Raw genomic sequence first — 13,102 nt, 5'->3', positions numbered from 1 at the left:
TGTACCCTCTTTAGTATTCCTTCAACAAGTAAACAGGACCGGTATTGACATTTGCTGAGGTTCAGGCTCCAGCCAGCAGCGTATGGGAGTTTTGAAGCCAGAGAAGAGATTTCTCGTCGCCTTCATCAGAGTATCTGCCTTAATCTAAGCCCTTGAGTAATATGTTCAGAATTTCAAGACTGGATCACGTGAGCAGGACTTAACAGTCCTACCTTTGCCTGTGCTTGGCTGGGTTTCAGACCTCAGCTATGGAGATGGTGCATTGTAAACAGATGAGGGGAAGAGATTTAGCACAAAAATCCTGTGTTCTCAGAACTTCCACATTCTCCTTTTTGGGCCAAGCTGCCCCAGTCTTGGGGCCGTGAAGTTTGCACGAGTAACTTGCGTGAGCTTACTTTACACTTCGCCCATGCCCCGTTCATAGAACCTCGGTTTCTTAATAGTAGGTGAACGTCTGCGAGGGAGGTGACTTTGGCCCTAAATGTGCTGGAGACCAGTTTCAGGATTTCTTCCTTAGCGTCGCTAGAAGAGGAAGAGGTGGGCTTGTATTGCCAGTAACCCTTAGGCTTTGTAGGCTGGAGACGACATTCACAGGGAAACTGGTGGCATGTCAGGATGTCAGTGACCCACTGTAAAGGTGGGCAAGTACATAAGGGCCTGGAGGATGGGGACCCATTTCCTCTGGGTTCACCATAGTTACGCGTCTCTGCAGTGATCTCCCCAAGGCTGTTAAGCATCCAGGACAAAGGCTACCTGGGTTCTAAGTGACAAGGTGTTGAAGTCTGTATTTCCCTGTAGTTAGTAGTTGGCTTCTCGGCTTGATTTCCTTGAGGAGACTGCAAAGCAGAAGCCGGCAGGTAATGCATTTCCAAAGGCTATATCCTTTCTGCTGAAAAGCACAGAACCAAAATCTGTAACCTATTCCACCCAAATAAATAAGTCAGCAAATAAGTCTGCTTTCATTGTATTGTCTTCATAAGTATCCTTAAAATTGAGGCCAAGTGACAAGATGTGCTTCTGCCACTAAAATGGTATCAGTGATGATATTGAAAGAGTCTTTAAAATACCACAATTGTCATTGAAACTATACTTCGCTCTTTTTTTTTTTCCTTCCTTTCCTGTGCTAGGAACTAGTCTCTTTAGGGAATTTTTAAAGTGACCATTGGTAGATCGCAGCTGGCGATAGTTCTTCCACGTAATGCTTCTGAATGCCACGCAACTCTGCCTTGATTGGTTCCACGTATCCCCAGGAAGAAAAGCATTTCATTTGAAAATGTAAAGCTTATGGGAGGTCATTTGTTCCCTAACTTTTTACCCCTTTGCAAAAGGGACAAGGAGAAGGCAGCAGTGGTAGGACTTAGCCTCAAGGGAACATAACTGCTGTCAGAATCAATCTCTACCTGTCGGCTTGAGTCCAGAGTTATATATGCTTATTAGATTCTCAAATGTTATTCGGCTTGATTGCAGCTTTTATACAGAGGAGTTAAGACACAGGCAGGAAAGATAATAGAACTATAAATTGCAAGACAGGTTCTTCCAAAATCAGTAAATTATTCATTTAACAGTTTGCTCCTTGTTGATTTCATGTTGCTATGGCACCTCAAGATGGAGGCAAGTGGGTCATCCGGCCCAACCAGGCAGCTTACCCAGATGCACAGATCCTGCTGGAAGCAGATAATGCATTACGTACAACCTTCAGCCACATGATAAATTGCCCCTTTATCTTGCAAATTCCAAGGAGATCTACGGGAGAGAACTGAAAGAGAGATCTCACAGTGGCTAACATTTCTTGGAAGAGGCCCAGTGTCTCAGGGTTTGAGTCAGAATCTGTTTAAGAACGCATTAAGAACGCATTGTCTTGGAGTGACTCGCCTGTCTCTCGAGATGTTGCAAACACCGTAGGCTCGTAGTTGCTTTGGCGTCCACGCTGCAGTAAATGCCTGACTGCATTTATTATTTTGATGGGCAAAGAAAACTGCCTGCTGACTGTCATGCTCCTTCCCAAGTCCTTCCCTGTACTACTTTGTAGCCTTCCTCTCCTCATTTACAGTTTGGTTTCTTGCTGCTTGTTAAATTATTGTACTCATGAATGAGAATACGACGGCCAGGCGTGTCACTTGTGTTTGATGGAGTTGGCAAACTCAGTACTGGTGTTGGCCATGACATTGGTGGCTGGGTAACCTTGGACAAGTCCATTTATCCCTAGAGTCTTAGCATTTGCATCTGAAGCACAGGGGCATGGGTGGTCTGGGCTGGAGGATTTGGGTGGTCCCTTCCTTCTCTAACGTCCTGTGACTCTCTGCCCCTAACTTGTATTGAGTCCCGTTTGCAGATAGCAGTGGTGTGACGAGTACCTCTGAAGGCCAGCTGGATGTGCCTGCATGTAGAAAGTTAGATGCATTGGACTACATGGACATTTGTGTGAGAGTGACTGTTAAGAATTTAGCAGTTCATTCTGACAGCTTGATAGATGGAGTGGTTTTGCATGGCATCCACGAAGGAATTGACTAAAAAGGAAGTATTTTCTAAGAGAGTCCAGTTATGTGTGGATATTAGGGTATTTTTCTTTTCTCAATCAAATTTTAAAACTTTGCTCTGAAAGGGCAATAATGGTACCTAAGCCAGTGTCCTTTTATATTTGATTCTCTTGACCATAACGTCTCTTATATTCTGCTGTTGGCTTCTGTGACCTAATATAATAATGATAATAAGGGTTAGTATTATTATTATTATAAGGTAGGCACTATTATCCCTTTCTTAAGAGTCTGGGTCTAGTCAGGGGGCAGAAACCACACCAGTTATTTATACATCCAACCACCTGAAACCCGTTGCCATTGAGTCGGTTCCAACTCCTAGCGACCCTTTAGGACAGAGTAGAACTGCCCCATAGAATATTCAAGGCTGTAATCTTTATGGAAGCAGATCACCAGGTCTTTCTCTGGCAGAGCAGCTGGTGGATTTGAACCGCCAACCTTTTGGTTAACAGCCGAGTGCTTAGCCATTGCGCCACCAGGGCTCCTTTATTTGTACAAAAAAAAACAAAAAACCAGTTGAAGTCAAGTCGCTTCCAACTCATAATGACCCTATAGGCCAGAGAAGAACTGCCCTATAGGGTTTCCAACGAGTGGCTGTTGGATTCCAACTGCTGATCTTTTGGCTAGCAGCCGTAGCTCTTAACCGCTATACCACCAGGGCCCCTTTATTTGTACAAGGAGAGTTAAAATAAAGAATTGTTAATGTGATATCAAGTTAAAGGGTAAAAAGAAAATGCTAAAGCATGGCTTCCCAAACATTAAGGTACACTAGAATCACCCGCAGGGCCTGTTAAGACACAGAGTGCTGGGCCCACCTCCAGAGTTTCTGATTCAGAAGGTCTGGGGTGAGACCCGAGAATTTGCATTTCTAACAAGCTTCCAAGTGATGCTGATGCTGCTGGTCCCGGGGCTACACTTTGGGAACCACTGCTCTGAGTTACCTTGGAGGTAGCAACGGTAGGAAGCACCACCACCCAAGGGCTGAAGAGGTTGGAATTATTAAAAACTTAGATGCTTGGAGAAGGAGGGACCTTAGTCCTCTGAGGAGGGGATATCCAGCCCTGGTGCTGGTGTCTCTGGCAGGGGTAGGGGGGCACCATGTTGCTGGATCTGCCAGTATTGGGAGAAACTGCAAACTGCATTCAGCTGCCACTGTGGGAAGGAACTGCTGTCCCCAGGATGAAGCAGCGTTGTTGGGGTGATGTTGACAGGAAACCCCCAGGAAGTAGACCGGAAGGAGCAAGTCCCTTCTTCCTCCTCCAACCTTAGAACCTCCTGTAGCCGTCCCATTGGCAGATCCTAACAGGAGTTGCTGGCAAGCCAATGTCTATGTGGTTTGCAGGGTCCCAGCTCCACACGAAAAACTGAGTGTTAGAAGGGTGGATTTGGAGCTGAGACATTTTACAGATAGGGAAACTGAGACACAGAGACATTAACAAACTTTTGCAAGGTCTCCCAGCTAGTAAGTGGCAGAGCTGGGATTTGAACCTAGGCTGTCTGACTCCAGAGCTCTTAACCCCTGCAGTAGTCTTGTCTTTCAGGAGGCTGGTCTCTCTAGCTCTCCACTTTCCCTTCTGACTGCTCTTTGCTTCTGTTGGTGGCTGCTTCTCTTTCCCTCCACCTGCACCTCCAGCATCACCTTTATGCGAATAGGTTCACATCTTGTACTTCTACCCTTGACTATTTTTTGGGACGCCAAGCTTGGAAGTCCAGCGATCTGCTGTATGTTTCCTCTGAAATGTCCCATAGAAACCTCAAATTAAATATTTCTTCTCCTTTTTCATAAAAATTTATAAAAGTGAGAGCTTTAATGCATGTTCCTTGGGAGTCCTGGAGCTGCTCTAGGAAGAAAGGGCCTATGGTCAGATCATTCTGGGAAAGGTGGAGTAAATAGGCTCCCCTCCTTGCGGACTTTCTCAGAGCTTTTAATATGCTGATGATGAACTTTGTGGATCTCCAGCTGCATACTGAGTTCCCCAAATGAGTTGAATTTGACCACAAGAAGAGTAGCTTGATGGGACCAGTATTCCTTGGGACGTGCTTTGAGATAAGTTGTCATAATGATTACATGAAGGGGATCAAGGAAGCAGAAGCCCAGGCTGAGGAGCAGTGAATGGCCCTCCTGCTCTGGCCGTGGAAGGGTATCACTAGGCAGAGGAGGTCATCAGAGGAATTGGCAACAAAACTTGAACCCCATGTTCGGAGCTCACTCCACACTTACAGGCCAAGACTCTCCGTTGTTGAATTGACTTTGATTTTGGCAAACCCCTGTACAACACAACGAAACGTTGGCTGATCCTGTGCCATCTTCACGATTGTTGGTCTGCTTGATTCCATTGTTGTGGCCACTGGGTATTTTGATAGCCTCTCTAACTAGAAGGAGCCCGGCTGGGACAGTGGTTAAGTGCTCAGCTGCTAACTGAAAGGTCAGAGGTTTGAACCCACCAGCCACTCTGTGGGAGAAAGATGTAGAAATCTGCCTTTGTAAAGATTGCAACCTTGGAAACCCTATGAGGCAGATCTACTCTGTCTTATAGGGTCGCTATCAGTCGGAACGGACTCAACAGCAAAGGGTTTCTACTTAGGGGGCTCATCTTCCAGCACTATGTCAGACAACATTCTGTTGTGATCTATAGGGTTTTCTCTGGCGAATTTTCGGCAGTAGATCACCAGGCTTTTCTTTCTAGTCAGTCTTAGTTTGAAGTCCCACTGAAATCTGTCCACCGTGGGTGACCCTGCTGGTATTTGAAATACCGATGGCATAGCTTCCAGCATCACAGCAACACGTAAGCCACCACAGCACAACAGACTGACAGACGGGTGGTGGCTTGTGTCACATGAACGTGCTGTCTTCCCTTGGTCACAGCTCTGGAAGGCCTTTGGGGATCTGTTTCCTGAACCAGACTCATTCCTGCAGTCTCCTCCCCAGGATGCAATAAGAGTTTCTGCTGCTTCTGAAATGGGTTTTCTCCGCTCATGCAAATTACTTTCTGACTTCGAACACCCATGTGGGTAAGAACAGTGTTCCCACTGCCCAGTTGGTGAAGGAGGAACATCATAGCAATTTCGTTTCTCCTAGCAAACGCAGGCAATACCCTTCCTCTAATCAACAGGTTCACACGCGTTTGTCTGAGAACCAGAAATGTATTTATAAAGGGCTCTCCTAGCCTTGTGGAATTAGAGCAGAGAGATTGCTTTCTTTTCACTTCAGTTAATCCAAATGAGCTGAGTCTCCTTTCTATAGGGAAGGGCAAAACAAAACGTAACCTAGCAAAAACAAGGCTTTCTTACTGCAAAAATAGAGCTCTGAAAATAGTTTGGATCATTGGCATCATGAAAGAAATGGTGTTTATATAACCTCTGTCTTGCAGAGAACTTGAAAGTGATTTCCTTACATTATATGGAAATAATATATGGAATTTACATCACCCACTTTTGTCAAACTCATCTTCCACTTATGTGCGTGTGGAAAGCTTATTTTCTGGTGAATGTTGTTCTTGTATGCCATTGAGTCAATTCCGACTCATAGCACCCCATAGGATGGAGTAGAACTGCCCCATAGGGTTTCCTAGGCTGTAATGTTTACCAGGGCAGATCACCAGGTCTTCTCTCCTGTGGAGCTGCTGGATGGGTTCGAACTGCCAAGCTTTCAGTTAGCAGCCAGGTCCTTAGCCATAGAGCCACCAGGGCTCCTTTCTTGTGAATAGGCTTCTTGTTTTTCTTCTGGGTAAGTTGCCTTTTAGGCAGTAAATTCCAAGTGCTCTCCTTCATTCAGAGTTGGGAGGATGTAAGTGGTGGCTTGTCTTGAGTGTGGAGAATGGGAATCACTTTGAAAGAGCTCCTTCATGTTTGCTACCTAGACTTTTCTATTGTCTTCTGATATTTCAGTGTATTATCAGACTTATTGAGCACTTCTGAGCACTTCTTTGTCCAGAGCTCCTCCAGGGCTGCAAAGATAAACCAAGCCATGTCCTTGCCTGCCGGGAATTGGGTTTAGTGGGTGAGACAGTGACAGATACAGTAATACAGGGAGAGTACTAGGTGCATGCAAAGTGCACTGGGATTGTAGAAGAGGGAGGTTAAATCCAATTGGGTGGAGAGAGGAGCTGGCATTTGAGCTAGACTTGAAGGGTAGGTTGCATCTCAGCAGGCAGAGGGGGCAATGTGGACAGAGGGGCCCGTGTGGGTTTACCAGGGGCTGGATCACAGGGTGTGTGAGGAGGTGCGTGAGAGAGAAGAACCAACGGTGCTCTGTGGAGCCGGATTTCCCATTGCACTGTCAGAGACATCATGGTGTTCCAAGCAGGTGGGGGACAAAACCTGGGCGTCACCTCTGTGTCTCCCTTTCTTCTGTTCCCCTACATCTGTGGTACCTTAAAAAAATCCTTCTATTGCATCTTAAAATTGTTGCTTGCATTGTTGCTTCTCTCTTCATCTGCTCTGCCATTGACTCTTGTTCCTTCATCACTCACCTATGATTCCCTGAGTACTGGAACTTCTCCTGACCTTCAGCTTCGGCCTCCTCTGGTCCACCCTTCACATGCTGAGGAAGGATGGTTCCAGAAGGCTGCTCTGGCCACATCATTCCCCTGCTCCACACCCTTCAGCAGCCTCCATCACGTCCCCCACCCAGCAAAGCCTGAGCTCCTCAGGTGGCAGATGAGGCCCTTCAAGGAGGGCGCTCCCTGCCTGTCCCCGTCCACACGGCCGGCGCTTGCCACGCCACACTGGTTGTCATGTGCATGCTGTCTCTCAGCGTGCTGTGCCCTCTCCTTAGAACTCTCTTTTGTTTTGTTTGGTGCCATCAAGTTGATTTTTTAAAAAAATATTGTGTTTTTGGTGAACGTTTACACAGGAAATTAGGATCTCATTTAACAATTTCTATACACTTTGTTCAGTGACATTGGTTACACTGCCGTTGAGTCAATTTTGACTCATAGGGACTCCATGTAACAGAGAAGAACTGCTCTGTAGGGTTTTCTAGGCTGTAATCTTTACAGGAGCAGATTGCCAGGCCTTTCTCTCGAGCAGCATCTGGGTGGGTTCAAACCACCAACCGTTTGGTTAGCAACTGACCACTTAACTGTTGTGCCACCAGGGCTCCTTATATATCCCTTAGCATAGACATCTGTAGCCTGCTTCTTCCCTCGCCTACCTCGTGCAGTTGGCTGTGTCTCCTTCCTCCGCTCCCGGAGCACTTGATGCCTCCTCTCGGCACCCAGCCCAGTGCTCAATAGCTATGTTTGTGTGCCTGTCCATCAAGTCACTATTCTGTGAGCTCCTCCTAGTGCCTAGCTCTGTGCCAGGCCCATGATGAAAAACAAAACAAAAATCAAACCCAGTGTCAAGTCGATCCCGACTCCTGGTGGCCCCATGTATTATAGAGTAGAACTGCTCCATAGGGTTTTCCTGGCTGTAGTCTTTACAGGAGCAGATCGCCAGACCTTTCTTCCATGATGCCACTAGGTGGGTTTGAACCACCAACCTTTTGTTTAGTAGTCAAGCACAAACCCTTTGCACCACCCAGGGACCTTCCACTCGTGGTGGTGGTGGTTGTTGTTAGGTGCCATCAAGCCGCTTTTGAACTCATTACCACCCCATGTGACAGAGTAGAACTGCCCCATAGGGTTTTCTTGGCTGTGATCTTTATAGAAGCAGATCACCAGGTCTTTTTCCTGCAGAGCTGCTGGGTACGTTCGAACTCCAACCTTCAGTTAGCAGCTGAGCGCTTAACCGTTGTACTACCAGGGCTCCTTAGGCCCAGGGTAGTCCCCAGGAAATGTGCGTGGGATGAGCAAATGGCATCGTGTGTGGGAGGGATGTGAAGGGGAGAGCTGGAGGCAGGAAGACCCATTTGATGCCCAGGGCAGCAGCCCAGGGTGCCTTCATTTGTCCCGACCATCCTGCTGGTCCAGGTTGACTCATTCCTCCTGAGGGTGATACTAAGAGTGCTGGAGAAAATAAGCAGGGAAAAATTCATTCGTATATAACACACCACCTCCCTCCTCCTTGTCCCAGGAGGAAATGATATTTCCATACATTCTAAACATCCGCCTCCTTTCAGCGTCTGCGGAAGCTCAGTGGAATAATGGAAGATAATCAGTAATGGGTTGAAATTTCCTCTCCTTGGGCAGATCCTTTTTTCCTACCATCGTATTTAACCCTCTTCAGCTACCCCTCAGGGCCTTTGGAGCAGACATTTGTGTACTAGGGGCTTGTTTGTTATTCCCTTTAGGTTTTTTTTGGGGGGGGCATTGGGAGTGGTGTGTGCCTTGTGCCTTTCAGAGTCAGAAACAGCTTACAAATGTGTTCAGATCATGCAAAATGATGACACATTGGAGCTGGCAGTGTGCAGACATGGCAAGAGGGAAAATTGGATGTGCTGGCAGAGAGCTTCAAAGTGCCTTTCCCACGCATGCCTCTCTGGCTGAGAAGGGACATGCTGCCAGGAGCCCGGCAGTGGCCCGAGGCTGGAATGCTCTGATCTTGTGCAGAGATGCAGCCCCTTTGGGTTCATTTATGTGTCATCAGAGTCATTTAGGATCATTAAGAGGCTTGGGTTCTGGTCCCAGCTCTGCTGCCAACTGGCTGAGTGGCCTTGGGCGAGCCACACAGCCTCTGGAGCCCAGGTAGCCCTTCTCTGTCAAAGGAGGGAGTTGGGCGGGACCTCAGAGGCTCATTCCAGCTTCCCATTTCCACGAGTCTGTGCAAGACCAGGGTTGTGGGGTTGGGAGTGGGTCTCAGGGTACCTCTTGGAGAACATGTGCTCCTGGGAGAGGGGAGACAAGCAGCAGGGAGTGGATGGGGACTGCAGTATCCAGGAAAGATGCTCTCAGGAGCTTGTGGAAGTAGAGGAAGAGAGGGAGGGGTGGAAGAGAAGAGCAGGCTTGGCAGAGGTATGGGTACAGGCAGAGAAGAAGCAGCCCCTGAACTTGAGCCAGCCTCAGAATTCCAATTTGGCCAGGCAGGCTCCTGGCACAGCCAGTCCCTCTGTGGATGGAGCCCCTGTCCTGTGTGGCCAGCTGGTACCGCCCAGGGGCTTTCCCAGAACCACTGTGGTCCTTGCACTTGGTGGGATGCAGTCAGCATTGGTTCCTCTTCACCATCCTTTGAATCGTCTTTCCCTTACCTCTTCCTTAGCACATGCAGTTCGTTCTCGTTTATTTATGCACCGTCATCATCATTAAAGAGCCCACTGTGTGCCTGGTGCGGTGCTGGACTCTGGGGACCCCAGCCATCATGTGGTCCTTATCCCTGTTACCAGCAAGCACCTGCTGTTGTAATTGTGTGTTGACCTTGGAGCGCCCAGGGGAGGTGAAGCCATTAACCCAGCTGGAGGGGGAATCCAGAAGGCTGTTAACTTCTGCCCTGTGACTGTTCCATTCCGCAGATGGTAAAACCTTTGCTAAGAAACAGGACTTGGGGAGAAAGGAGGAAAGCAACAAGTGGATCCTCTTACAAGTAGCTTCATGGATGGCAGTCCAGGTGGGCACTGCAGTGTATCATTTTGCATTATTCAAAGGAGGAGGAATTGGGGCAAACAGAAGGGTAAAGAGAGGATGGTTGGAATTTTCAAGTGGTGAAAACTTAAGAATGAATTGTTTGCTTTAAATTCTGCTGAGGTTTTCTAATGGGAGACTCAAAAGATGTAAGATAGTCTTTGGAAAAGCCCTTTTAGCTTCCACTTCTGGGAGACAAAAATGTACCTCATGGAAGCCTGCTGTGGCAGAAAGATCATGGACCTTTGAGGCAGCCTGGGTTTGAATCCCAGCTCTCTGGGGCAAGCTATTTAATCTTCCTGAGTCTTAATATCCTTATTTGCAAAATGGATATAATGAAGCCTATCTGGAAGGGTTGTGGCAGCGATATCCATAAAATAGTGTATGTAAAAGACTTAGCACTCAGTGTTAGTTCTTCATTCTTTTGCTCGCTTAAAATTTTTAGCAACAGGCCTTCCTGTTTAGCACCATAGGGGGCGTCTCCTCTGCTCCCCTGAGCCTAATATGTTTAGATATCCTTTGTTAAAATCTGCTGAAGTTGGCCAGGTGTCTTGGGGTAGCCACCATGCCAAAATGCTTGTCCTTGGCATGTATCATGCTTTCATTTTCTTAGATCTCTTCCGGCAAGAGTACTGCAGGCTCCCTCTAATTGGAGCCTGGAGAGTTTGGGACTCTTCTTTAAATTTCTCACACCGAAGGTAGACCTCAGCCTGTGAAAGCCACCTCCAGTCATCCAGAAAGGGCTTGTGGTCGCCTTTAGGACAGGCCCGTGTGGGGTGGGCTGTGTTCACACGTGTGTCCTGGTTCCCAAATCCCTTGCCAAAGGGGATACATTTGGAGTAGAATACCATGGCTCATGTTTCAAGATATCCTAGGCCCAGAAGTGATGAAGGTCTTGGTGAGATGCCCTGACATTTCGTTTCTGTGCAGCAAAAGTGGGACACCTCTTAAAAGAACTTTGGTTAAACATTTGGGTCTGGCCCCGTTGCCCAACTCCAATCTTCCAGATTGTTCTGAGTGGTTGAAGTGCCTTCTGGGGGGATCTGTCCCCTCTCCACTCGCTCTACCCCTCCCTTTCCCTCTCTGTTTTTTCTTCCTTAGCCAGCGGCAGCAGCTTAGTCTTTGGAACTGGTAACTTAGAATGGCTCAGACTCCGTGGAGCCGAGGTACGGGCTAGCAGCATCGGCCAAGCACCTCGCCAGGGCTCCAGGGTGGAGGGTGGGTGGACGCATAGTGCCACAGTGCCCCTCGAGGGCCCTCCTACTCACAGCTCCTAGCGGCCAAGGGGCCAGGATAAAGGGCTCACCCTGATGGGAACGTTCCTGGGAAACACCCACTCTGGCCAGTTGAGTCTGATGCTCCCCTTGAAGGGGTTGTCCTGCTTCTTTCTATATCCTTTCCCATCACAAGACCTGGCGAGAGGCCTCTCTCGGGGCATGCCTGGGCACAGAGGGAGCCAAGCAGAGGAGTGGGAGGAAGGTTGTGGAGTGAATGGGTGAAGGAACCCTGAGATTCTAGGGTGTCAGCTCTTACAACTGTCACATCCCACGTAGCCACAATTCAGCGGAGCACTGAACTTGGCACCAAAAGTAATTTTCAAACTAGCCGAGGTGCTGGGAAAGCAGCCCAGGAGAACACTTAGGGCTGAGAGGCAGCCAGCCTGGGGTTAGATGCTTGAAGCTGATAACAGACCACAGATAAATTGCATGTAGTTGCAGCACATCTCCAGACCCAGAGCTCCAGCCGCCGGAGGGACTTGGCCCCTCTTAGGGGGGGCTTGGTGGGAGGGCGTGGGATCAGGCGAGGATGGGCTTGGGCCTAAGTCCGTCAGAGAAGACAACTGCAGTCTGAGTGTGGGAGGGGAGGGGGCACCGGGGATCCAGTTTCTTGCCCTGGCAAGCAGGAAGGCAGACCAATGCCTGGCAGTCCTCGCTTCCAATTCAGGAAACACAGAGTGTTCCAGCGGGAGGAAGGCCAGGGCAATAATGATGATGATGATGTTCATTTTTTTCAAAGCCTTCATGGCTGAGCTAATGATAGGAATATGAAACCACCGTTTGCCGCCTTCCTGTCGTTCAGCCTTTCTTGCGGGGCGGCTTTGCCTCAGTTGTCCTCCCTGGATGATGAATTCCCAACGCTGGCCAGAAGGAAGATGAGCACTGCTCTGAAAGTTATTTCGCTCTCTTTTTAAGTTTGTTTTTCTTTCCCTGAGTACTGTATTAGGGTTGAAATTTGCTCTTGACGCCACCTAAACCGGTTGTGATTAAAACTGCGGCCCCCCCACTCCCCCCGGCCAAACCAGGTTTGTCACCTGGAGTTCACATAGTAACAGAGATGAAAAAGATAGTTTCTAATTTATAATGTTCTGACCTGCTTAAGGCTTTCATTTGTATGTCTTGGCAGTGCCCTAGGCAAGTGAAGTGTCCGTCCTGTTGTCTGGGTCTCAGTAATCCCCATGAAAAGTGGGGGAAGGATTTGGGAAGCACTGGAGGTAATGAACAAGTAAACATCAGGACAAAGTAAAAGGCTGAGTACTTTTCTTCCCCGCAGTTATTTTCACTGGGACATTACTGTATTGAGTTAGTTCACCGGGACCCTTTAAGGTCAAGAAATCAGGAAATAAAAACCTGGTAGCATTTGACTTAATCAATACTGAGGGCTCTAAAACAGATATCTAAGTCTTTGGCAGCCAACGCTGGTTGGGCAAGGGAAAAACTAGTTTTTGATAGGTATTGAAGAAATGACGGCTGCAGCTTTGTAAGTGGTGCCTCTTTTCCGTGTATCTGACATGCCCTGGGCCAGTTTCTGGTTGGAAGGAGGCCACCCAATTTGTCCTTCCTGCATTTCCATTGGTTTTCCACTTTTGGGAGCTGAAAATTACTTAAACTGGGACCAGCCAGCGTAGAATGGGTAGAGAAATGAAACCTACTGTAGACTGTATGGAGCCTTGGTGACGCAGTGGTTAAAGTACTCGGCTGCTGACTGAAAGGTCAGTGGTTTGAACCCACTAGCAGCTCCTGCGGGAGAATGATACAGCAGTTTGTTTCCATACGGATGTATAGCCTTGGA

The 13,102-nt window shown here is 48.0% G+C and overlaps 1 protein-coding gene across 3 annotated transcripts in view; it reads left to right on the top strand.

Annotated features, from left to right (window-relative positions):
• Window positions 1-13,102, top strand: part of MSI2 (musashi RNA binding protein 2) — a 496,891-nt gene that overhangs the window by 241,761 nt on the left and 242,028 nt on the right. The window lies entirely within an intron of this gene.

This window comes from Trichechus manatus, unplaced genomic scaffold, assembly GCF_000243295.1.
Source record: "Trichechus manatus latirostris isolate Lorelei unplaced genomic scaffold, TriManLat1.0 scaffold00054, whole genome shotgun sequence".
NCBI classification, from domain to species: Eukaryota; Metazoa; Chordata; class Mammalia; order Sirenia; family Trichechidae; genus Trichechus; species Trichechus manatus.
The sequence above is the reverse complement of the archived record's forward strand: the minus strand, read 5'-3'. Positions and strand labels throughout refer to the sequence as shown.